Source organism: Sorex fumeus, unplaced genomic scaffold (genome assembly GCF_029834395.1).
Source record: "Sorex fumeus unplaced genomic scaffold, SorFum_2.1 ptg000136l, whole genome shotgun sequence".
NCBI classification, from domain to species: Eukaryota; Metazoa; Chordata; class Mammalia; order Eulipotyphla; family Soricidae; genus Sorex; species Sorex fumeus.
The window spans coordinates 2,731,039-2,758,483 of record NW_026606193.1 but is presented as its reverse complement, the minus strand read 5'-3'; the positions used below and the strand labels follow the sequence as shown (position 1 = coordinate 2,758,483).

Below are 27,445 nucleotides of genomic sequence, written 5' to 3'. Positions count from 1 at the left end.
ACCAACACCCTTTCCCCTCCGGGCAGACATGATGGCCTGGATTAACGCATAGTCCTTTCACTTTTCTGCTCCAAGCTGCTGGGTTCTGCATTAAGTCCTTGTGCTTCTGGGGCTGTGGCCGTGCTGGAGAGCCATTCGTGGGGGGCAACTGGTGACCTCGGTAGGGCGTGAAGGACGGACCGGAACGCCCCCCTTCCCATGAGGTTTTAGTTGCCCCGCTCCCCCGGCTCATGCCTGCTGTCCACAAGGCTCCCATGTGGCCGCCACCTTTCTTTCCAGAGAGGAGAGGGCGAATGGGGCAACACCCTTTCCCCTCCAGCAGATTTGATGGCTTGGATTAACGCATAGTCCGTTCACTTTTCTGCTCCAAGCTGTTGGGTTCTGCATTAAATCCTTGTGTTTCTGGGGCTGTGGCCGTGCTGTAGAGCCGCTCGTGGGGGGCAACTGGTGGCCTCGGTAGGGCGTGAAGGACGGACCGGAATGCCCCCCTTCCCATGAGGTTTTAGTCGCCCCCGCTCTCCCGGCTCATGCCTGCTGTCCACAAGGCTCCCATGTGGCCGCCATCTTTCTTTCCAGAGAGGAGAGGGTGAATGGGGCAACACCCTTTCCCCTCCAGCAGATTTGATGGCCTGGATTAACGCATAGTCCGTTCACTTTTCTGCTCCAAGATGTTGGGTTCTGCATTAAGTCCTTGTGCTTCTGGGGCTGTGGCCGTGCTGTAGAGCCGCTCGTGGGGGGCAACTGGTGGCCTCGGTAGGGCGTGAAGGACGGACCGGAACGCCCCCCTTCCCATGAGGTTTTAGTCGCCCCCACACCCCCGGCTCATACCTGCTGTCCACAAGGCTCCCATGTGGCCGCCACCTTTCTTTCCAGAGGGAGGAGGGCGGAAGGGACCAACACCCTTTCCCCTCTGTCAGACTTGATGGCCTGGGTTAACACATAACCCGTTCACTTTTCTGCTCCAAGCTGCTGGGTTATGCATTAAGTACTTGTGTTTCTGGGGCTGTGGCCGTGCTCAAAGCTTAACTATGATTTTCAGAGAGAAACGTTAGGTGGTTTACTTCCCATGGATCACTTTGTATATAGAGAGATGTCGCACGGCCGCGTAAGCGGCCGCAAGGTTTTGAGGAAAAGTCCTAGTTCCCGCATACTCGAGCTGTGCTTGTAGAGGCTTCTGGTCACCAGGGTTCCATCTGGGGGAGGCGGGATGCGGTACCTACCCCATCTGGGACTTCCCGATGATCTCGGCTCTTTTTGGAACCTGTTTTTTTTTTTTTCCTTCGGGATCTGTGGATCCCGCCCTCCATGTAGTCCTTCTCTTCGGCTAAATGCTGTCAAGATGGCGCTGGGGGGCGGGCTGTGGGCGTGACTTCCGGAATCTGAGGTTACCTGGGAGGTGTAGTCCGGGCATTTTTGAGGAAAAGTCCTAGTTCCCGCATACTCGAGCTGTGCTTGTAGAGGTTTCTGGTCACCGGAGTTCCATCTGGGGGAGGCGGGATGCGGTACCTACCCCATCTGGGACTTCCCGATGATCTCGGCTCTTTTTGGAACCTGTTTTGTTTTTTTTTTTCCTTCGGGATCTGTGGATCCCGCCCTCCATGTAGTCCTTCTCTTCGGCTAAATCAACACCTCAGTATTAAAATATGAGAAAAGTTCAACTATTTCTGCATTGTTCTCCAAAAGTATCAGGAAAATGACTTTAATGGCATATTAAAAGAATACCCTGGCATTTTAAAACAGAGAAAACCAATGCTATTTCAATATTAGTATTGCTGCAAAGATAACATATCTTTTAAATGATGTTTTATGAGAAAAAATAAATAATCTTTTAATAGAAAGACACTAGAAAAAATAAAAACCATTTTGTATAAAAAAAACCCTAGGAATAAAACATTCTTTCTTCGTGTGGTATAAACCAAGCAGCAAATGTATAAGAAATTGAAACATCAATGTCATTATCATCAAAGTTAAGAAAATGGTACCTGATATTACTCTCTACACACAACATCACTTAATCACTTAATCACTTAACTCCCCATTAGTCGTCCATTTGCTCGAGCGGGTGCCAGTTATGTCTCCATTTGTCCCTGTCACATGCTAGTGTAACCCAATGGCATCTGTTCGCTCTGGGAACATGAAGGGCCTCAAATCGATCATTCATGATCTTGACGAAGAAGTCTGACCATCTGGTAGGTGGGCGGCCACGCGGTCTTTTGACATCCCGTGGAATCCAGTCGGTAACAGCTCTAGTCCAGCGGTCGTCTTTAAATCTCATTACGTGACCAGCCCATCTGATTTTCGACACCTTGGCAAATGAGACAGCGTCCCTGATTCTTGATAGTTGACGGATGTCAGAACTCCGGATTCTTTCTCTCATTTGAGTGAAACGTGATATTCCAAGCATAGCTCTTTCTATTCTTCTTTGGGAGACCTGAATAGCGTTCTCATCTTGTTTGCATAGGGCCCAGGTCTCTGAGGCATATGTTAATGCAGGAAGAACAGTGGAATCAAAGAGATGTGCCCGGAGCCGGAGGTTCTTCGTCCTCTTAGCTATTTCTTCGACGTTCTTGAAGGCGTTCCAAGCCTCTCTCTTCCTCCTGCGCAGCTCGGGTGCCAGGTCATTTGTCATGTTGACCTCTCGACCTAGGTACACATAGCTGTTGCATTCGGAGATGGTCGTTCCGTTGAGAGTGAATGGGGCGTCAGGAACAAGGCTGTTTCTCATAAACATTGTCTTCGTAAGATTCAGCTGTAGTCCTACCTTTCCACACTCACGGTCAAAGTCGGCCAGCATTTGTGCCGCTTGGCTGATGTTTGGTGTTATTAGAACGATGTCATCAGCAAAGCTGAGGTGGTGTAGTTGCCGACCATCTATCTTCACTCCCATTCCTTCCCATTCCAGTCATCGCATGATGTTCTCGAGGGTGGTACTGAAGAGTTTCGGTGAAATGGTATCACCCTGCCGCACCCCTCTCTTGACATCAACAATCACTTTGTAGAATGGTAAGATCCTGGTAGTGAATCCGCAATACAGCTCACGGAGGATCCTGATATATTGGGCTTGAATGCCCTGATTGGCTAGGGCTTCAATGACCGCTTCCGTCTCAACAGAATCAAAGGCCTTCTTTAATTCAATGAACGTTAAACAGAGCGGCATCTTGAACTCCGGAGAAACCTCAATGAGTTTGGTTATCGTGTGGATATGGTCGATGGTGCTGAAACCTTTGCGGAACCCGGCTTGCTCACATGGTTGTCCTTTATCTAGTGTTCTGCCAATCCTATTTAGGATGACTCGAGTGAACAACTTGTAGATGACAGACAATAGGCAGATCGGGCGTTAGTTGCCAATGTCATGGATGTCTCCCTTCTTGAACAGTAGTACGGTCCTGCTGGTTTTCCATTTGGACGGAACCTTGCATTCAGACAGGTAGCGAGTGAAGAGCCGAGCCAGTGTATTGATGAGTACTGACAGCAGGTTCTTCAGGTGTTCAGGTCTGACCTTGTCTGGGCCAGGTGCTGTTTGTTCCTTTACTGACGAAATGGCGTGTCGGATTTCGGAAGGGAGAACGTTGGGAACGACATATCCATCCTGTGGAATTTGGTATGTCGGCAAGTGGACATGGCTATCGATGAGATTTGAGTAGAAGTCATGGATAATCTTCTCCATTGCCATTCTGGAGGATGGGATGGATCCATCAGGACGTTGGAGGGTAGTCATCTTGGTCTTGTAGTTGGCGAAGGACAGGCGGGCGTTATGAATACTTTTCCTGGCTTCTGCCGCATCTACCAGTACTTCTGCTCTTCTCTCTTTGAGGTCTTCCTTTTTTTTTTTATTTTTACAAATATTTATTTATTTATTTATTTATTTATAATTTATTTATTTATTGGATCACTGTGGGAAAAGTTACAGAGCTTTCGGGTTTAGGTCTCAGTCATGTAGATACCAAACATATTTCCCTTTACCAATACTCATTTTTAACCCCGAACCCCAATAGACCCCCACCTCCCACCCCTCCCAATTCTTGTGAGGCAGATGAGTTCTAGTTAATACTCTATCTACTTTGACTAGATAGATTATTTCGATAGAAGATGCACAATTATTGTTTAGAGTTTACGACCCACCCCCCACAATCAGACATGCTGAAACAGCGTTGTGAAATGATTTGCTTTCTACAACTTGGTTTAAGAATAAAATGATGTTTTGAATTTCTGCTATTTTACTTATTGACCCTGGAAGAATTTCTATTAAAAGTTAGCTAGTTAAGAGATTGGTTTGTGTGCCCTGGAGTCGTGGCCGTGCCGGAGAGCCGCTCGTGGGGGGCAGCTGGGGACCTCGGTGGGGCGTGGGGGACGGCCCACAAAGCCCCCCTTCCCATGAGGTCCCTGCCGCTCCCGCCAGCCCCGGCTCAAACCTGCTTTCCACAAGGCTCCCGTGCGGCCGCCATCTTTCTTTCCAGAGAGGAGCGGGCGGGCTGGTCAACGCCCTTTCCCCTCCGGGCAGGCTTGGTGGCGCTCGGTTTAACACAAGTCCATTTGCTTTTCTGCTCCAAGCGGCTGGTTCTCTGTGCTAAGTCCTTGTGCCTCCGGGGCCGTGGCCGTGCCAGAGAGCCGCTCGTGGGGGGCAGCTGGGAACCTCGGTGGGGCGTGGGGGACGGCCCACAAAGCCCCCCTTCCCATGAGGTCCCTGCCGCCCCCCACCCCCGGCTCAAGCCTGCTGTCCACAAGGCTCCCGTGCGGCCGCCATCTTTCTTTCCAGAGAGGAGCGTGAGGTCTTCCTTGATCGCATCTCTGCACTGCTTTGCGAGCTCGGACGTTAGCTTGTGGTTGCCTTAGGCATGCGCCAAACCACGCTGGCGAATTAGCTCAAGAGTTTTCGAAGATAGACGATTTTTTGTGGCTATCTCTCTCTTGGCGTTCCTCGCACAATCATGGAGGTGCTGAACCAGTAGATCGTATTCCTCGTCAATGTTGTCAACAATGGCATCTTCCCATGTTGCCGCAATAGTACCAAAGAGTTCCCAGTTGGTGGTCATTCTGGGAGTTCTCTTTTTGAACTTTGCAGCCCTTTCTCCCCGCTCTGTGAAGTAGAATTTTGCACGAAGGAGACGGTGGTCCGTTCCCATTCGAAATTTTGGGACAACAGCGACATCAGTCAGGCAAAACCGTTGATTGAATATGATGTGGTCTATTTCGTTGTGGAATCGTCCACCGGGAGACTCCCATGTCCATCGTTTAGATTCTGCCTTCTGGAACTGTGAGTTACCATGAATGGTCTTGGTCGACATGATGAACTCAGACAGTCTCTCACCCTGTTCGTTCCATTCTAGGCCGTGGGTCCCGATGTGACGTTCTTCAGCTGATCTCGGTCCTATCTTGGCATTAAAATCACCCACAATGATCTTGTAGAAGGTGTGGTCTTCTTTATAGAACTTCTCTAGCTCCATGTAGAACTTCTCGATTTCTCTTTCATCACAACATAATTGACTTCATTTTAACCTATGAAATAAATCTGATTTCAAGCTTTTTTGGATAGAGCGATTATTTGATAACAAACCTATAAAACCCAGAAGAACCAGAGAAAAATATCTATGTTCTTTACAAATTTCTTGTACGTGGAAATGTGAAAATTAATTGCTGTTATATTAGATACCAATATAAATTACTAATAATTTGAATAAAAACATCCATTTGCACTAAAAATAACTAGGACTGAAGTTAACAAATAATAAGTAGATATGATATAATGAAATCTTCGATATTTTTCTAAAGGAGACTTGAACTTGTTTCCAGAAAGAATACAACACTTTTCTAAAAGAATATAAGCTCGATGAAAGCGATGGTTTTTTTCTCAGATTATTTGATACTTTATAAAATCCAGATCCCGGACGAGAACAGTGCAGTTTTCTGCCCCCGCGCCTGGGTGTTCCTTCCCGGGGCCCCTTGGAGGGCAGCGGGTTGAGCTTTCCTCCCTGCCCCGACCAGGGCTCCGGCAGCCGAAGACCTCCAGGACCAGCCACCACCATGCTGAGACCACTCTCCGCACACATGAAGGTACTGGCAGAGGGACAAAGCCACGCGGGTTCCGGGGCCGAGATCTCCAAGCCTACTCGCATTGGAGTCGAGCATCTTCCACCCAGATCCTCCAAATTCCAGTAGGCGGGGGTCACACCCACCACCTGGCCCCCTGGCGCCGTGTAATCCCATCAGCGGCCAAGACTCAGAGACTATAAAATCCAGATCCCGGAACTGCGCGGCTGCATTCGCGGCCGCGCGACATCTTATCAGAGTTTTTTTTTTTTATGACATCTTACTGTCTCATTCCTACTTTGGATAAACTTGCAGGCTATCGAATGTAGGCTGCCCACAGGGCAGAGTCTGGCAAACTCCCTGTGTCGTACCCAATATGCCAAATACCAGTAACAATGATGGGTCTCATTCTCCTAAAGAGCCTTGAATATAATCTCAGGGCTAGGATGAAAGAGACGTTACTGGGGCCTGCTCGAGGCAATCGACGAATAACAGGATGATGAAATGAAAAAAATGAAAAATTTGATACTTAATGCACTCTAAGTAAATGTCACAGTAATTTACATGGAAGAAAACAAATGACGAGCAAAAATTTTTTAATGAAAACTAACGATTGGAAACGCAGAATACCAAAGAAGTCAGATAGAGTTAAAATGGAGAAGTAAAGTAGCAAACAACTTACTTGAGAAGAGGGAAGTTGGCAGAGGGGATAACTTGGTCTGGGATGGGGTTTATTTCCTGCACCAGCGGGCCCTGTTGTTAGTTCCCAGCCCTGGTGGTGTGGGGTGCTGTGTGCACCCCGAGGTAGGCACGGAGAGCCTGGGTTTGCAGGTGTGCGCCCAGGGGCCCTTAGTCCCTGAGGGCCGAGCAGCGTCACGTCACCAGCCCCGGCCTTAGGCTGCCGAGGCTGCTTACCTGAGTGTCTAAGGCCCAGTGAGCACTGACTCAGGAGCTCCACCCACAAAAGAAACCAGAGCATCAGTGAACAGAGCCTCTAAAACTGTGTCCTATGAAGGCCATAACAGAAAGACCAGGACTCGGTAAAGGTAAAGGTAAAGGCCCTCCCGTTGATCGTCGATTTGCTCAAGCGGGCCCAGTAACGTCTCCATTGGAGACTTTGTTGTTACTGTGTCTGGCATATCGAATACTCTCGGTAGCTTGCCGGGCTCTCCGAGAGGGGCGGAGGAATCGAACTCGGGTCGGCCATGTTGGCTTCGTGCAAGGCAAATGCCCTACCGCTGTGCTATCGCTCCAGCCCAAAGTTTCCATGAGAGTGAAGCAAAGGGTTGTTTCAGAAGAGTCATTGTTAGAAAACGATCTAAATATCAGAGCAAAGGAATACAGTATAAATACATGTTTGGCATGTACAATGATTATCTTTTAAATATATTTTCTTAAACCACATTAAATATTTAATAAGAGTTCGTTTAATCTATGGTCTCAAACCTTCAGACTATTATTCTGAGCTTGGTAGATACCATCTCTGGTAGGGGTGAACCCCGAACAAACCATATTCTGTTAAAACAGAAATAAAGTTCTTTTCCCAAAGAAATCATTAAGTGTGACCAGGAAGATGAGCCTCAGAATTACTCTTGAATGCGTGTATTAAAGATTTGAACCCCAGATTCCCCCCTAACTCAGTGACTCCGTTTCAGTATTTGCTGTTTAGTGCCTAGAACTATGTATTCTAACAATCTTGAATGCTGATGTCTTGACAGTTTATGAATATAATTTTTTTAGGAAGAATACAATCAGGAACAATTTGTCTGCATGAGGTTTGACACGAACACAAAATCTCATAAATTTTAGAGTACTGGTATGACAGAGAAGGAAAGGATTGATCAGAAATCCTCTCCGTTAATTACACATAAAAAGATGATGCCGTATAGTTATCTCTTCCTTCTCTCTGATATTTTACATTGCTATGAAAGGAAAACTATTTCCTCGGCTTTTCTGAGTTCCGCACTGAGACTCCTAAGATAAACAGGAGGAAGATAACAAAAGTTTATCAACATACTGCACTTCAGAGACAGATGGGGGACGCCCAAAGACAGATGCATAACTCAAAAAGGTGGCTTAGTATTCAGGACTCGATCCATCTGAAGGGGGGGAGGGGCGTATAGCTGCTAAGGGAAGAACATATGAATTTTAGAAAAAAAATGAATGAGATATTTCTGTTTTCCTTTTTTTTAAGTTTTATTAGTGAAACACCATGAGGTACAGTTGTAGAGTTGCAAATTTTTGTGCTTGGGTTTCAGTTACACAATGATCGAGTACCCTTCCCTCCACCAGTGCCCATTCTCCATCACCACTGATCCCAGTGACCCTCTCACCCCCAATCCCCCCATCCCACACTGCCTCTGTGGCAGGGCCTTCCCTTTTGTTCTCTCTCTCTCTCTTATTGGGTGTTGTGGTTTGCAAGAGAGGCATCGAGTGGCAATCGTGTTCAGTCTACAGTCTACTTTCAGCATGCTTCTCCCATCCTGGGAGGATCCTCCCAGCACCCTTTATTTGGTGCTCCCTTCTCTACCTGAGCTGCCTTTTCCCCTAGAGAGTGCGGCTGGTCTCCAAGCCATGGAGTGAACCTCCTGGAACTTATCTCGGATATTCTTGGGTGTTAGTCTCCTATTTTGTCACTTTATGTTCCCCAGATGAATGCAGTCTTCCTATGTCTGTCCCTCTCTTTCTGACTCCTTTCTCTTAGCATGATACTTTCCATGTAGTACCACTTGTATGTAAATAAAAATGAATGAGATATTGAAGAATCGATGAGAGTAGGAGGGTTTGTGACAAAATCTGTGTGTGGCATTATTTCCAGGCTCTTCTCCGGGGTGAGACTTGACATTCTCTCGTTTGCGAGCTACCGAGGAAAGGGTTCCTAACAAGAACTTTGCTGGAGGATTTCTCTCCAGGCAAACGGGAGTTCAGAGGAAGTCCTCTTGCTGAGTTTGCTGCTTTTCAAGTGTCCGCGGCTCAAAATACTCTGACAAAGGGACACAGTTTGTGGGGGGCACACCCCTCACCCTCGAGCGCCAGCTTTAATATCTGCTTTTAGCTTCACGGGTGTAAGTGTGGCAACAGAGACATAAGTGACCCTAAAGCCTGCTCTGACAACCTATTTGCCTTGTACTATTTTATTCTATTCCAAACAGCCACTCCGGCATTCCGAATCCCCTCGGAGCGACTTTAGAATCCTCAAGTGTTCTCCCACTGGGGTGTGTATTGATTTGCTCTTAAAAATGTATTCTAGCATTGTCACCGCTGCTTTGTGAACTAGCAGAGATTTATTTAAATGTATGATAACATTATCATCAGTATTACACATAGTTTCTAGTAATTCTAATCTCACCAAGCATTATGAATGCATTTTAAAGAAGAGAGCCATTAAAGCCGTATTATTATAGCCCGCAGCAATGCCCCGGAAGTGTGGCACAGGAACCCAAATTATTTTAGCCTTTAAAAATATCCCTGACTTTTTAAAATCTGCTAAAACGTATGATAAATTTTTCCTTGGATATGGTCTAGCCATTGATGAGTATGGAAAATGCTCATCACTGAAAACTTAGAGTCACTTTCCAACAGAGTAAAAATAGAGATTTTCAATCCGTTTAGTGAGATAATAAATGTTTCCTATGATTTTGTGTGGTTTGGGGCCATATGCAGATGTGCTAGGGCTTACTCCTGGCTCTGCAGTCATGGGTCGCTCCTGGCAGTGCTTGGGGGTCTGTACGAGGAGCCCAGGGTCTAACCAGACCTGGCTGCATCAGGCAATCACCTTGTCTGCTCTGCTATTGTTCCCGTGGCTTCTTTACAAATTGTAACAAGCATTTGTTGTCGATATATTTTACCAATATATTCTTTGGGCTGCAGTGATAGCAGCGATTGCCTTGTGCGCAGCCAGCCCGGCCGAGCCAGGTTCGATTCCCCTGCCCCTCCCGGAGAGCCCGGCAAGCTACCGAGAGTATCTCGCCCACACGGCAGAGCCTGGCAAGCTCCCCGTGACGTACTCGATGTGCCAGACACAGTAACAACAAGTCTCATGATGGAGACGTTACTGGGACCGCTCGAGCAAATCGATGAAGAACGGGAGGACATTCTTTGGCAGCAGACTGCAACACACAGGTCTAAAGCACACCTGGTAATTCCATCCGAAACTCATGGGCAAGGAAGAGAAAAGAATCTAAAATGCGGTCTAGCTACAATATTATGAACTTCTGGTTCCTAAAATTGAGGTAACCAGCACGCTACTGTGATGGTCGGACTCTGTAGCAATCAACGCTCAATACCTGTGTCCTCTATCAGCCCTGAGACGCCAATGACCTGTGCTGAATTCTCACCACTGGGATAAAACTAAGAGCTGGAATTTTCCCCATCTCTACAATGTCTCTACACTCCTATTTCTTTGAATTTCCCTTTACTCTCAAGCGGGAATAAGCCAAGCACTAAATTGCTTTAACACAAAGTATATTATGGTAAGTACCTGGAAAGAAGTTTTAAGTGTTAAAGTGATTTAAAGAATAGGGTAACTTAATTTTCTTTGGATGGAATCAGGGTAGCCTGGTTCAATATTCTGGCAAAAAAAATAGTTGTACTAGAAAACCTGAATATTTAAGTACCTTTAATATCTATGCAATTGAGCATAAAGACACCATTGGTAATTATTAAGTTCATACACACCCATTTTTCTTTTCTTTTCTTTTCTTTTCTTTTCTTTTCTATTGAATCACTGTGAAATACACCTTTACAAAGCTATTCATGATAGGATTTCAGTCCTACAATGAATGTTCCAACACCCATCTCTTCACCAGTGTACATTTCCCACCACCAATGTCCCCAGTTTCTTTACCATCACCCCCTACAGCCCCCAGTCCCTGCTTGCCTCAATGGCAGACACTTTTCTCTCTGTCTCTGTCTCTCTCTGTCTCTGTCTCTCTCTGTCTTTGTCTCTGCCTCTCTCTCTCTCTCTCTCTCTCTCTCTCTCTCTCTCTCTCTTTCTCTGTCCTTTAGTGTGTTACAGTTTGCAACACAGGAACCTAAGAGGTCACTGTGTTTGTTCAAGGCACTCAATATTCTTATTTCTTATTGGGAAGGAACAGCTGGAGTAGCTTTTTTTTTTGTTTTGGGTGGTGGTTTTGGGGTTCGCATGTGACTGCCGGGGCTTCTAGAGGTACAGAGAGGTGGGGGGCAATAGCCCATCCTGATCCCAGGAAAGCCTGGAGATTTCAGTCACAGAACCTGCATACCCGAACTTCAGCAGATTAATATCTTGGTGAGGTCCATCTCAAGTTTGACCAAGGCCATGGCGGTGGTTTTGGGTTGTGGGAGCAAGCGGCTACCGGGGGCTCTGTTTGGACAGGCACCAGGCCAACCAGCCCTCCCTTTGATTTACCCCAGTCTGTTTAGCCATGTGCGGGTCTGAGATTAACTAAGCTTTTTGATCTCTTTTGAGACTTATTTATGGGTCTCTGGAGGGAGGCCGGTAGAAGAGTTTCCATGGTGGTGCTGGAGTTTGTGGGGGACACACACATTAACCTTCCAGTTTTCTGCACTTTTCCATTTATGACAGAGAAACATGAACATTCAAAGTAATGTTTTCAAATGTTTGCATTTCTTGTTAAGTAAAGGTTGGGAAAACACATTGTCAAATTCTACACTGTTACGTACTATGACAGCTCTTTCTTTCTCTGTAGAATTCCTTTGTATGATATTACTGTTTCCTCCTTAAATCTCCATCACGATCCAATGCTAAAAGCACTTTTAGTTTCATTAGGCAAGAATCCCCTGTAGTAACCTACGCTCCTCCAGAAGTAGGCATAATTACCTGTTATCCTAATGACTTCAGGTTTCAATTGGGAGACAGTCTTTCTCACACATTAAAATTTTAATCTAGAAAATTCTTGAAAATATCATTTCAAAAGCACTGGTATAGACAGCACTGATGAGTCATTTTTATCAAGAAAAAACTTCAGTGGTAGTAATTATTAAAAGATTAAGTCATTACCTAACCCTCGCTTCCTTCCTTCCTTCCTTCCTTCCTTCCTTCCTTCCTTCCTTCCTTCCTTCCTTCCTTCCTTCCTTCCCTCGTCTGTCCCTCCCTCCCTCTGTCCCTCCCTTCCTTCCCCTTCTTCCTTTTTGGGAGGGGTGCACACCTGGCAGTGATTAGCACTTATTCCTGGCTTCTGCCAGTCTTTGGGGACTGTATGTGATGCCTAGAACCAAACCTGGGTGAACCGCACACAAGGTAAATAGATGCCCTACCCACCGCACCTTTCCCTCCCTCCCTCCCTCCCTCCCTCCCTCCCTCTCCCTCCCTCTCCCTCCCTCCCCCCTCTTCTCACCCTCCCTCTCACTTCCCTCTCTCCCTACCTCCTTCTTTCCCTTCCATCCTTCCATTCTTCCTTCCCGAATTCAGGCTCACTTTCAAAGCAGATAAGTGTTCACTTCCATTTCCCAAAAGATCACTTGGAGGAGTACTTGGACTGTACCCAGCGGTATTTTCAGGGCTACTCCTTGGGTGTGGTTCCAAGCGATGCCCAGAGAACCCCAGGTGCAAGGATCCATCCAGCCACGTGCAAGGAAGCATCCTAATCCCTAAACTATCTCTTCTTCAGTAGAAGGAATATTTTTTTTCTGTCCTTTTTTGTGATACTGGATATCAAAGTATTATTTTACTTTTTTATTTTGTGAAGCAAAATGGTTTTTCCTGTAACCTATTTATAAAGATGTGAGGGGAGAGAAAGAGTGAAGTATGTGTTCAAGAGAGATCACGGGCTTCTCCAGGGCAGAAAAAGCAAGAGACAAAGAGAAAAGCAAGCAAGGTGTGTGTTCAAGGGAGAACACAGACTTGAACAGCAAACCTATTATTTTAGTCTTAAAAATATCTTTATATGTCAATTTTTTACAACAGTGAGGCATCTAATATCATGATATCAAATTCCCAAAAGTAGTAATAGAATTTATTCTAAGTCATAAAAATTATTACTGCTAGACTTCAAACTTGAGCTCAGGTAGTCATCTATGTTTCACTGTGTTAAAGATTAATGCCCAGGGAGATATCTGCCATAGGACTTTAAAAACAGACAAACAAACATAGAACTTATGGTGACCACTGTCTTCAGGAAGAGTCCATTTAGCTTGATAAATAATATTTTATAAATTAAAAATAAGGCATCATAGTGTATGATCAAAGTAGAGAAAAACAACTTAATATTGTTCAAGCATACTGTTAAAATAAATAAATTGAGCTTTTATAACACAGGTAAGATACTTTCCACATTATTTGAAAAAGCTTGCTTTTTTCAGAAACATTGCAATGCATGGATCTCTAACTTATATGATTCCATGGCAGCGAGGTGTGTTGATTTTATGACCATTAAAATTTAAGTAAGGTTTTTGATCTAAGGGTTTTTTTTTTTGGATTCAAATCAGAGCAGAGTTTTTCAAACTACAACAAAATGGAAATTTGTTGTTGTTATCAAATTTAAATTAAAAGACCTGGGAACAATATGGAAGAAATAAATTCTAACCTTGCATTCTAAGCTGTCAACTTCTTCATAATTTAAACTCCTGGTCTGGGAGGCTAAAGTCATTGTGAATTACCAGTATAAAGAGTTATGATTAACCCAGCATTGATCTATATTGGTCCTCAGGATTCATTGTCCACATAAGTCTTTAAGATGTGATGGTTTTAATATTTATGACATAGTTCTAGGTGGTGGCCTCTACTACTTTAGAAAAATTAATAATTTAAAATCATTCATCAGTTCTGACTGTATTTGGCACAACAAATCATGTTCAAGTCCATATTTTAGCATTAAAGACTGCTTTAAAGGCATATGTGAGTATACACATACATATGCATTTGTAACTGCTTTAACTATTATTTGAGCATATTTTATCTGCTGTTATTCTGACTGAATTTCAAAGGCTCACATGTCAAAATATTTTATAGGAAAGATATGAATCATTTTTAAACAAGTTTCAACTTAGTCATATTTACTTATGAACTTTTAAACCCAGAAGTGAAGTTGTGTCTCTACCTATAACCCATATATTTTGTCATTCTTTTTTGAGGTTATTTGAATAATGAATAAGAAATGGGCTGGAACGATAGCACAGTAGGTAGGGCGTTTGCCTTGCATGAGGTCAACCCAGGTTCGATTCCTCTGTCCCTTCTGGAGAACTCGGCAAGCTACCGAGAGTATCCCGCCTTCATGGCAGAGCCTGGCAAGCTCCCCGTGGCATATTCCATATGCCAAAAACAGTAACAAGTCTCACAGTGGAGATGTTACTAGTGCCTGCTTGAGCAAATTGATGAACAATGGTAGGACAGTGCTATAGTGCTTTGAATAATAAATATATTTTTAAAAGATTTTAAAGTGCTCAGGGAATATAAAAAAGCCAACACATTTTTTTTGGGTTCCCTATTTTTCCAAGAGACAATTTGTTTTTGGGAGAACTGAGTGCGTGTCTAGAACAGATATTTGCAAAATTATTTGACCTAGCAACGCCTTTTCGAACCAAAGGGAAAAAAATCACCCAGGTGTCCAGACCCAAGTTGACTTCCTGGCATCACATTTGGTCCCATGGGCGCTGCCTGGCCTGATCCTCGGCAGAGTCAGAGGAAGCCCCGAGCAGCACGCAAGAGACCCCAAACCAAACAAATAAAGAAAAAAATAAATAAAAACCACGCACCCCGGAAATCTACCTGCTTCAAGGTAACAGACAGAAGACCCCTGTTACCCACTGCTCCCACTGACCAGAGGCTGTCACTGCTCTCCTGACCAGCCCAGCAGACAGACCCATCTCCCCCTTCCTGGGCACAGTGCTGTCCACTTTGGGCACCTCTAGAGCTGAGAAAACTTGGGGTTCTGGTGGTCCCAAGGGACAGAGCAGGGGTTGAAGTTCTTGCCTTGCCTGCACATGACCGATTTGATCCCTGGCCTCTAATGGTTTCCAAGTTTCACCATCCTTGGATATTTTTCCTCCAAGAATATGTCTTCTCTGTTCTCTTTAAGTTTGCCTGGAGCGAGCTGAGTGGATTGGCAAAATCTGCCACAGTCAGGAGCCAAGGAAATGACAGAAGCTTAAGGAGCCTAGAACACCGTTAAGGTACTCAAGAAAGAAGAAACTGGAATCAATTTCTTCTATATTCATGGTTCACATGGGCAATGGACGTTTTACCTTCTGCAACGACACAACTACCAGGACCTGGGAAAATTCAGCATTCAGACCTGAGTCCCTTGGAGTTGACAAAGGAAAGTAACACTTCACCTCATGAGAGTCACAGTCAGGGAAAGAGCCAACAGAAAGAGTAGAACACATTCAGGAAAAGAGCTGTGTGTAGTAAGAAGATGATGATTTTTAAAAGGAAAATGAAGAGAAAACCATTGTTCAATTGTGAAAGCAAATTTTAATTCTTCAACCCTACCCCTGAGCAAGTGAATCATAAGAGAAAATGTTCATAAATTGTTGGATTACAGTTCCAAGCATTGCAGGCTAAACACTGGGGTGTCTTTCTCCTTCTGCAGAGAGCTTAGCTTAATTCAATTACTCCAACTCTAGTGCTCCTGGGTGCACACCCAATACTCTTTGAATTTAACCTCTCCTTTGTATTCTTTTCCCCCTACCTGTTAGTCACAGATATCTCCAAATCAGACACGGCAACTTATAAAGTCAACTCTTCTGATGTCTCTGGACTTTTTTTATATGTAAGCAAAATATTGCTTTTCTTTTTTTATGTCCTTTGCATATATATCTTTAAATTTTTTATTTATTGAATCATTGTGAGAATCATTCAAATTTATTGAATCATTGTAAGCTTAACACAAAGCTTAAGTTAAAGTCTGGGTCAGACAATGATCAAACACCCATCCCTTCATCAGTGCACATCTTCCACCACCAAGAACCCCAGTATACCTTTGCATATATATATATATATTTTTTTTTTTAATTTTAGAGAAATGTCCTTTTTGTATAGACACAGGAAGACAGTTTGTAATATAAGAGCTAATTGGCTCTGAATTACTCCTGGGCATCTGTCATATTTACTTGTCTTAAGCCTCAGTTGCCTATAGATTTAATTTACCATAGCTCCTTACATGCTCAAAGGTGGGTCCCACCAAGGAACTGGATGGACTCAGGGCAAGCTTTAAGCTACCCTGGTCTCAACATGGACAGCCTAAGCACTGTGAGAAGCATAATAAATTAAGAACATGGTCATGGAACAAATTCTGACATGACTCAAAAAGAAGTAATTGAATAAAGACACTGTTGGGTTAGTTTAAACTAATGTGGCCTGAGGATTGGAGTCCGGGAAATAGAGTGAGATGTCCCAGGAAGAGCCACCCTTTACGATGAGACCAGAGAGAACATTTTACGCTTAGAGTATAGACAAAAGTCTATCTCTCTTATTGTGTTTATACAAAACGATTAAAAATATTAGCACTGTAGCACTGTCCTCCCATTGTTCATCGATTTGCTCGAGCGGGCCCAGTAACGTCTCCATCGAGAGACTTGTTGTTACTGTGTTCGGCATATCGAATACGTCATGGGTAGCTTACCAGGCTCTGCCGTGCAGGCGAGATACTCTTGGTAGCTTGCCGGGCTCTCTGAGAGGGGCGGAGGAATCAAACCTGGCTCGGTCAGGCTGGCTGGTGCAAGGCAAACGCCCTACCCACTGTGCTATTGCTCCATCTCATTAAAAATTGATTGATTAAAATATTATTAAGAAGTAAACTTAATATGATGTGTAAGTGGATTACCAGCAAAGGAAAGGAGAAAGCAATATGCCCTAGATGGAATTCTGCCCCTCGTGGATTCCTAGTAGGAATCTGGAGGGCTGGATTCTCTAGATGGAATTCCGTCCTTGGCCAGACCTGTGTGTAATTACTGGCCCCAACCCTTCATGATTTCTCTATAATAATGCTGATAATCTGAATAAAGTGCCACTGATTACCAGTCTGTGGTCCCATTCCTTCTTCCATTAACTGGGGGGGATGGTCATCTGCCCTGACGGGGACCCCAGTCACCATGGGACAGCAACTGAGAAAGGTGGTAGCTGAACAGGAACGCCTCAGACAGTAAGTGTACCCCAGTTTCAAATGGAAGGGTGAGGATCTCAACCACCCCACTTAGACAAGGAAAATATCACGGAAGGAAAAAAAACAACCAATCAAACAAAGGCGAGGGCTTTGTAGTGAGTAAGGAAGGTTGTGGGAACGTCACAGACCCACAGTTTGAAGGAGGAGTGGGAAGCGTCTTCCAGCTGGCACGTGGACTGTCTTATTGTGGGGGCTCTCTGCTCCCCCCATGGCCACCAATACTGGCATCTCTGACTTGTTGGCTTGTCATGACGATGAGTCCTCCCTCGGAGCTGGAGCACTGTGAGGGCTGAGTCTGCAGTGGCTAGCAATCAGGGGTGTTAACAGTCTTCTCCTTGTTCACTCTCTGTTGCTGTTGGTATCAGAGTGGAGCTAATTTAATTTTTAACATTGTGAATACTGTGCTCACCTTTCCCACACGAGTTCAGATGATGAAAATGAGAATGGGTGTCATACTAATGTGGGCATGTGGGAGGCTAAAAGGCTTTGTTACCTTTACAGATGAAGGACACAAATCCATGAATGAGTGAGGGAAAAGAACAATACTTCCTGTTGCAAAACATGCAGAAAAAAAATCGTGAAATCAGAGATGGCAGCAAGGGACTGTGAAAATACAGGTGGAGACAGATTCTCACAATCCAGGGATGTGGCAGATCAAACTCCAAGTCAATTATTTTTGTGTGTTTCCAAAAGACATCAATGTTCCACTGAAAATAGCAGCTGCTGAATTCGTCTTGGCATACAACATGCATAAATATACATTATTGTATTGTTCCCCTGACAGCTCCATGAAATTGAGTGAAGTTACCTTCCTAATTAGGAGGTTTCAAGTAAAATATGCTTTGGGGAAATAAATGGGGAACATTGTGACAACAGATGAGCTGTCCTTTACTGTAGAATTGATCCTTAATGACCTTACCCCAGTGACCTGTCTACTGTAGCAAAGTTACGGCGACATAATGGTCACCCTAAAAGGGAACTCTCTGGCATTAAGGCACTTTAATTTTTAAAATGTAATAAAAAATCATCTTGATTTCTGTGGTGATTTTCATAAATAAAATTACATACATAACAGAAAGCATAAGACTCATTGCTTGTCAAAATACAAAATCCTTAATAACACATTTGCAGATTGTGTACATAATTCTAATACAAATTACGGCAAATTTCACTCAATGAGTAAACTAATTATTAAAGAAAATGAAAGTACTCTGTCTCCAAGACATTCTGGCACCAAGAAGTCCCCTGCGTTACTGGACAGCACCCCACCCCGACATTCCTAGGGGACCCCAATAATCTGGCATCCTGGAACCAAGAGCTCCACCTCCTAGCACTGAACTACTGGCCTGATTGGGTGAGAATTGTGGGGAAACTGATTCCCAGCCTGCCGGAAGACCGCCCCCCTGAGAGGAACCAACACCGCAACCCAGGTCACTAGGGAGGAAGGTGTTCTGACACAGGGTTCCCTCGGTTTCTTCACCAAATCTGCAACAGATTTACTGATTCCACAAATGCAACCTGAAAAACAACTCTTATGTGGATGGGTATTCAATCTAGACTAAAATTTCACTAGTAGAGAGTTGAAAATAAGTATAACTTTGACCAGAGTATAAAAAGAAACCTTATCAAGAACATTATTTGTTGAACCAGCAGTGTTCTCAGTTAGCACTATTTAAAACTGAATTGATCCAATTATTCCTTTGTACAGAGCACCTTACATCACGTTCTAGTATTAAGGCTTGTCTGGTATAGCTGAGTTGTCCCCCAAAAGTTGATCAACATATTCATGGATGTTGTTGGTATAATTGGATAGTTGTCGAGGAGAAAATAAAATCATTGCTAGAAATATAAATAATTTCTTTTCCAACTAAATAGGCCAAGATAGAGTAACAAAAATATTTTATAAAATATGGGAAAAATACACAGCATAAGCAATGAAGGGCTTTCACGAGATATAAAAATATATGTAAATTGTAAAAGGATACGTAAATCATAAACCATTTTAAAAACACTTGTATGGCAAAAGTGAAGACATATACAAAGCGAACAGAATTATTATAGACTTGCAAAATACTGGAACACAGGGACTAAGATTAAATGAAAAATTATGCATCTGCTTCTATAATTGATAAAGAATGGAGTATCACTGTAGCACTGTCCTCCCGTTCATCGATTTGCTCGAGCAGGCACCAGTAACGTCTCCATTGTGACACTTGTTGTTACTGTTTTTGGCATATCAAATACGCCACGGGGAACTTGCCAGGCTTTGCCACGTGGGCAGGATACTCTTGGTAGCTTGCTGGGCTCTCTGAGAGGGGTGGAGGAATCAAACATGGGTCTGTTGTGTACAAGGCAAACGCCCTACCCTCTGTGCTATTGCTTCAGCCCAAGGATTAGAGTATATAAAAAAATAGATCAAGCATTTCAGAAGGCACTTTAAGATGGAACAAAGAGGTGTGCCTAACACACACAAGAATACCTAAACCCGTCAGTGGCTAGAAAGAGAAAAAATAAAAGAAGAGAAAGCTATTACTGTACATCTGTTTTTCTGACAATGCTTAAATCTATTGCTAGTGTTACTGTATTGGAGAGTGTGTTCTTACACAGTATTCCTGGAAGTGGAAAACAGCTACAGTCTTTTCTATCCCACACACACCCCGAATGGGTTGCCATACCTATTTTCACGAAGAAAAATAATTATAATACGACCTTGTTTTTAATTTATTTTTAAAGGTCACTGCTTTATTTATTCATTTATTTTCAGTTTTGGGTTCACACCTGGTGAAGTGCAAGGCTTACTCCTGGCTCTATGCTCCAGAATCACTGTTGTCAAGCTCAGGGGACCATGTTGGGTGTCAGGAAGCAGACCAGGTCAGCCAGGGCAAGGCCAATGCCTGTCTGCTGCACTGTTGCTCAGCCTTGTAATCCTATTTTTTAAAGCAAAAAATGCTCCTAAACAACATAAGTACATGGCTATAAGCATGTACATACTACTGCATTGTCATGTATATTTATGAAATATAGAACGATATGCTATGCTATATATCTCATTGGTTACCTTTGGAAGGGAGGATACTGTGGTTGAAGGCAAGGAAGAAGAGAGTATTGGTGGAAAAGTAAATAAAAAATTTAAGAAAAATTTGTGCTCTAAATATTGTATGTGAAGAGAGACCACTGATACCATTATGAAAATTATAAGTGTGTGTATAAAGATTTTCAAAGGTTTATTGAGATGTTTATAAATATGTACATATATATGTCAAGTTTTTCTGGCATAAACATATTAAATAAAACATTACTGTTTAATGTTTAGAATCTGTCATGGAATCATTAGTGTATAAAGGAAAACAATAGCTTTTGAGTCACTGAGGGTCTTCATAATGAGATGATTAATTACTTTGCTCTAAAACTGATTTATTTATATTCAGGTTGGGACCTTCATGACACATTCAACTGTAAACTGAACAACATGTTAACAAAAATCAAAACACTTGCCTCATACAAAATTTTAACGACAGGCATGTGAAAAGGTCAACATGCATAACATTTATATAAAACTTTACATCTCTACTTATTTTCCTTTCCAGCCACAGTTTTTATCAGTGTGATTCTATGTATTCTCAAAGACCATTAAGTAGAAAATTTACTTGTGAAATTATGTATATATATATATATGTATATATATATATATATACACACACACACACTACACTTGATCTTAGCCAAAAGGCCGAGAAGCTGGAGCGATAGCACAGCGGTAGGGCGTTCGCCTTACAAGCGGCCAACAGGGCCGACCCGAGTTCGATTCCTCCCCCCATCTCGGAGAGCCCGGCAAGCTACCGAGAGTATTCGATATGCCAGACACAGTAACAACAAAGTCTCCAATGGAGACGTTACTGGGCCCGCTCGAGCAAATCAACGATCAACGGGAGGGCCTTTACCTTTATATATATATATATATATATATATATATATATATATATATATCTTTTTAGGTCACACCTGGCGATGCACAGGGATTCCTCCTGGCTCTGCACTTAGGAATTACTCCTGGCGGTGCTCGGGAGACCATATGGGATGCTGGGAATGAAACCCGGGTCGACTGCGTGCAAGGCAAATGCCCTACCTGCTGTACTATTGCTCCAGCCCCCATGTTGCACAATATCTTACTTATCATGTGCTGTGCACGTCAACTTTCATAAGATGCACACTTTATCTTTAATCTGTTTAAATATTCTCGTTAATGTCACTTGCTTATCTTTCTTACAATTTCTTAAATAATTTCTTATCAATATTTCTTAAAATATTACCTGGGTACTTAGAGATTGGCTTTCTTCTCTGGCTAGAATGGTCCCTCACTCACCCTTCTCTCCTACTTCCTTTCCCTTCTAGTAATCCTCTCACGGGTAGGATGAGTTTCGTTACCAATTAGCCCTGGAAGTTCTCCCCGACCTGCAGTCTTGGGCTCAAGTCCCTTCTCTTCTGTTCCACTGAACCTTCTATGAACTCTTACATGGGCTCTCCACTTTGCTCCACCTCCTGGGATGCTAAGCTCTGAAGCTGGGCCTCCATCCTTTTATCAGAGCATCCTTGCCTCCGTTATGACCAGCGCAGGGCCGGTATTCTCAAGAGCAGGTATCTGGTAAACACTTACCATGTGTGAAGAATTACCTCATCTGCTTTTTTAAACTCTGTACTCACCATACGCTACCCCATACTTTGAACAACCATACTTTGAACTCACTATTCAGTCAATAGTCATTATATGTAATTCCTGTAACTAAAACCCAGGAACAAAAACTTGTAAGTCTACAACTGTACCTCATGGCGTTTCACTAATAAAAATTAAAAAATTAAAAAAAAGAATCATTACGGCAGGAAGTGGTGATAGCTTATTATTTCTGCAACACACACAGATCATTGTGCTATGTGCTAAGAAAGCTGTTTAAGGTATTTAGTGAAGCAATCTTCTGAAAGAATCACAGCTTCTGACACTCACCAAGTGCAGCTCTGACCTGTTGAGTAGAACATAGTGGTGCTCTAACTGTGTTCCATCTCTGTACTACCCACAGGGGCAAGTTCCTAACCACTTGTGATTTCTGAGAACTTAAAATACGGATACTGTGATAGAGACATTGATTTTTAATTCGTTTGAATTTACATAGTCACATGGGACTAGTGACTCACAAGTTAGAAGATATTCACTCTTATGGAAGAGTCTGACTTTTCTTCTACTTAGACGCACTAAAGAACATTCTTCTTGGACAATTAAATCACAGTGACCTTGGATTTCTAATTAACTCTTTCATTTATCTGCATTATGATTCTCAATTATACCAAAAGCACCTTGAGGTAAAGAGATTTTTCTACATCAACTGTATAGATAATACTTAATTGAATTAATGGCTTTTATCAGGACATTGATCGTTGATGTCAAGAGAGGGGTGCGGCAGGGTGATACCATTTCACCGAAACTCTTCAGTGCCACCCTCGAGAACATCATGCGACGACTGGAATGGGAAGGAATGGGAGTGAAGATAGATGGTCGGCAACTACACCACCTCCGCTTTGCTGATGACATTGTTTTAATAACACCAAACATCAGCCAAGCGGCACAAATGCTGGCCGACTTTGACCGTGAGTGTGGAAAGGTAGGACTACAGCTGAGTCTTACGAAGACAATGTTTATGAGAAACAGCCTTGTTCCTGACGTCCCATTCGCTCTCAATGGAACGACCATCTCCAAATGCAACAGCTATGTGTACCTAGGTTGAGAGGTCAACATGACAAATGACCTGGCACCCGAGCTGCGCAGGAGGAAGAGAGCGGCTTGGAACGCCTTCAAGAACGTCGAAGAAATAACTAAGAGGATGAAGAACCTCCGGCTCTGGGCACATCTCTTTGATTCCACTGTTCTTCCTGCATTAACATATGCCTCAGAGACCTGGGCCCTATGAAAACAGGATGAGAATGCTATTCAGGTCTTCCAAAGAAGAATAGAAAGAGCTATGCTTGGAATATCACGTTTCACTCAAATGAGAGAAAGAATCCGGAGTTCTGACATCCGTTGATGATCAAGAATCAGGGACGCTGTCTCATTTGCCAAGGTGTCGAAAATCAGATGGGCTGGTCACGTAATGAGATTTAAAGACGACTGCTGGACTAGAGCTGTTACCGACTGGATTCCACGGGATGTCAAAAGACCGCGTGGCCGCTCACCTACCAGATGGTCAGGCTTCTTCGTCAAGATCATGAACGATCGGTTTGAGGCCCTTCATGTTCCCGGAGTGAACAGATGCCATTGGGCTACACTAGCACGCGACAGGGACAAATGGAGACGTTACTGGTGCCCGCTCGAGCAAATCGACGACTAACGGGAAGTTAAGTGATTTAAGTGATCAGGACATTTATGTGAGGGGGAATTAGAAGAAAAATGAGCATCTGATTATTATTTAATACTTAAAAAATAGGGTAAAACTCTCTTATAATACCATAACAGTCTTTGGAAAATAATGGCAAGATCACAACTCATGGCAGATTTTCTATTACTAAATTCAGCATTTTCACATCATTACTCTGTCATCTTGTAAAAACATGATGGCATTTCAAGATGGTTGTAACCCAAAGTCTATTACACATTACCAAGAAGCATTAAAAAAGGACTTTAGAGAGTGATCAGTTGTGACAATTCACTATCATACCAACTTCATGGCTTAGCAATGAGAAAACAAAGATATCATACAACAGTCTTATCCATAGTGACACAGCTTCACCTCTTAAGAAGGGGAGAAGGTTGTCAAAAGAGAGTGAAGACAAAGTTTTTTCGTCAATTTGGAAAAAATTTTATCAAGTGACTTTAAGAAAAACTGATCATTATCAAGGTTTATAAAAATGCAATTTTTTTGTTAGAAATGAAACAGAATAAATCTGAAGAAGACCTTACAAGAAATCACTTTAGAGTTTTAAAATGGAGTCTTAAAAATTGGCTTAGGTGGGTTAGTATTTCAGGATTCAATAGCTAATGTTTCCCACAGATGAACATTTGTTAGTTTTCAGTTAGTTATGAATCCTTAGGATGGGTGATTTGGGCTGTCTTAGCTAAATGGCTCTTCATTACTGCAGTAGTTGCCAACTTATAAAAGAAGTGAAAAAAAAAGAAAAGACACGTCTAGGAACTGAAACGAGAATAAGACATGTACCTAAGACACAGCTCTGGAATATCCAAGTATTTACTGCAGGGGAATCATGATGTGAAGGAAAGGGTTGAGTTGAGTTGGGCATTTTCTAAGAATTTAGTGTTTTAGCTTTTAATTTCCATGTTTTTGATTCAATGCTGTGCTCCATCTTCTCCATTTTATTAGGGTACCGTGATTTACAGTACCGCCAGAGATAGACTCAGGCACACTTCAGTCCAACAACGCACCCCAATAACCCCCAGACACTCCCCCTCACATACACCCCATATATCATCCTCCATACAGTGCCCCCAAACATCACACCCCCCACAAACACCCATCATACATCACACGTCCACATGCATCACCCCCACATACATCACACACCTCCAAACACACTAACCCCCAAACATCACACCCCCAGACACACTACCCCCATACATCACACCCCCAGACACACTACCCCCATACATCACAACCCTACATACACCACCTCATAATTCTGCCCCCCAGTATGCCCCCACTCCAGTGCCTGCTCTTCTCCCTCCATGCCCTGGGTCCACCGTGAAGCTCAGCTCTGGGGACCCCCTCTACCCTCTTGTTCTCTTGACCGTGGGGATTTGTTGCTGCACTGGATTTAATTCAGATGACCTGATCTAAGATGCCATATTACCTCTCCCTAGTTCAAACACCCCAGAGTGACCAGATGTGACACTCTATTGACACAACGTCTCAACTACGACAACACACCTTTTCTGTTAGGCCCTTTGGGCAGGGGCTGCAGAGAAGCACCAGGCCGGTGAGACCCTGCCAGACCCTCGCTCCCTGGGCTGATGCGCTGACCACTGACCCCGAGCCCAGCGGTGTGGCCCCTCCCCAGCCAGCAGGGCCCAGGTCACCAGGCCACGTCCAGGCGTGCTCAGGGCCCGAGAGGGTGAGCCCTGACCTCCCTCCTCTCTCACGCGCACCTGCCCCAGCTCAGGGCAGCTCAGCCTTCAAGCAAGTGCTAGTTTTGTTGTCTGGTTCCCACGCCCCTTTTACTGAATTACACGCGCCTCAAACTCACGGAGCCTGCCTTTCCCTCTCTTGACAGCGCCTCCGACAGGTGGACACTTTATTATAATAAAACTCAAAGTACCAACTTTATCCTTTGTGAGAGGAAACGCTATTGTCTCCCAAGGCAATTTCAACTCTACACGGTTCCTTGGGAATTCCAGTGGCATGCCCAGTGTTGGTCCAGTCCTGATTGTCCGGTCAGGACTCCAGGTCAGGCCCATTTCTCCCCAGGGTGTGCCTGTGACTGTCCCCCATGGTGGCTCAGGTTGGTCCTGGTGGTTGTTCTCACCTTTCTCCTCTCTCCCTGCCCCAGGTACTTCCCAAAGCCCAGTGTGAAGGATGGCCTTCCCGGGGTAGGGATGGACCGCTCTGGGGGTCCCTTGGGCATATGGGAAGGCGGTACCTCTGCTGTCCCCCAAACAAGCTCATCCATGCTTCCATGGCCTTCTCTGCATCCTGTGTTCATATCTTAGCACAATTAGGAGCAGGTGGGCACAGACAAGGGGTGTTCCTCCTTCTCTGGTTTCATTCTTTCTGGGCTTCTCTGGTGATGGTCAAAGCGACTAAGAGCTTTCACATGCAGCTGGAAGCTCTGAACTCCGTCTGGAACCTAACTCCAGTCCCAAGTCAGGATGGATGGCCGTGGCCCTGAGCTCAGGGGGAGCGAGAGCCATGGGTTTCTCCAGGCATGGGATTCCGCTTCGAAGACTCACATCTCCTCCCCCACCTTTCTTTCTGCTTTTGTGAGATACTGAGTTTGACACAAGACACTAAGCAGAAATTGAGGCATACCTATTTTTGGGAAGTGTATAATCATATTGTTTTTCAAATGAGGATACAAGTGAATGAAAACCATCGCTTTAGTATTATTCTTCCCCAAACGTAAGCGATGTATTTCGAAGGGAGCTTTACCTAGGAGAAAACTGCAGGAAGTTTCAATAATGATAAAATTATTTTTAGGAGACATGTAATCATCTAAAAGCTTTTTTTTCCACTTAAAGAAATACCTGTAATTTACTTGTAATCTGTTTACCTGAAGTATACCTGAATGACTTGGTCTCGCGTTGTTGCTTTTTAGCTGAAATACTTTTCGCTCTCTTTCTGTTCAAGCACCCCTAATGACAGTGCTTCGCACTTTTTCTCTTCTCTAGATCTGCTTCTTTTGCGTTTCCTTGCAGAACTGGTGCTGAGCCACAAAGAAGAGTGCTTCAGATAATTTCCACCCAAGCAACCCAGCAATGTGCTTTACAAGCACTTCATACTGTTACCTTGACGAAGTGAGGGAAAATAGTATTATGAAAATCCCGGAATTGCGTTGTGAGTGAAATTACACAGCAGTACTGAAAGCTGCATACGGTTTTCATAGTGATAATTGCATAAATAATTTTTGAAAACTAAATTTATCGTACAGGATTTGGGTTATTTCACGATGAATTAGAGCGACTTTTTGAAATGAATTGTTATTAAATGAATTATTTTATACCTAGAGAAAATTATAAATAAAAATATATACGTATTCTGCAGCTACCTTTAAATCCTGTTCTTCTATCTCTTTTATGAACACAACAAGTATATGTGCACACATCTGAATTATTTTTTGGATAAGATATAGCAACAGAAACAAACCATTTAACACGATAAAGACAGAAGCAGAAGATAGATGTAAAACATATCTAGAGGTCCATAATATTAACCTGCTTTAGAGCAAGTGAGTTTTTTTTTCTTTTTGTGTCACACCTGGCTATGCACAGGGGTTACTCCTGGCTCTGCACTGAGGAGTTACTCCTGGTGGTGCTCAGGGGACCATATGGGATGCTGGGAATTGAACCTAGGTCGGCCGCGTGTAAGGCAAATGCTCTACCCACTGTGCTATCTCTCCAGCCCCACTGAGCAAGTGAGTTTTAACAGAGGAAGCAAAAGTGTTTAACAGCAGAGTATGTATTAAAATGTAAATAATAGCAATAATTATATTATTACTCATAGGATAAAAACTACTGAAAGACAAGCTCAGATCTGTGGGAATAAGCAAAATTAATTGGGAGGAATTTGGTGGAAAGACACACAAGCCAGTAAGTTAAAAGAGAA

General features: G+C 43.6%; 1 protein-coding gene and 1 pseudogene across 3 annotated transcripts in view; both read right to left on the bottom strand.

The window, feature by feature from the left end:
• The window catches only part of GRID2 (glutamate ionotropic receptor delta type subunit 2), a 1,415,717-nt gene that overhangs the window by 167,084 nt on the left and 1,221,188 nt on the right, over positions 1-27,445 (bottom strand). The window lies entirely within an intron of this gene.
• LOC130015892 (uncharacterized) lies at positions 20,759-20,871 on the bottom strand (annotated as a pseudogene).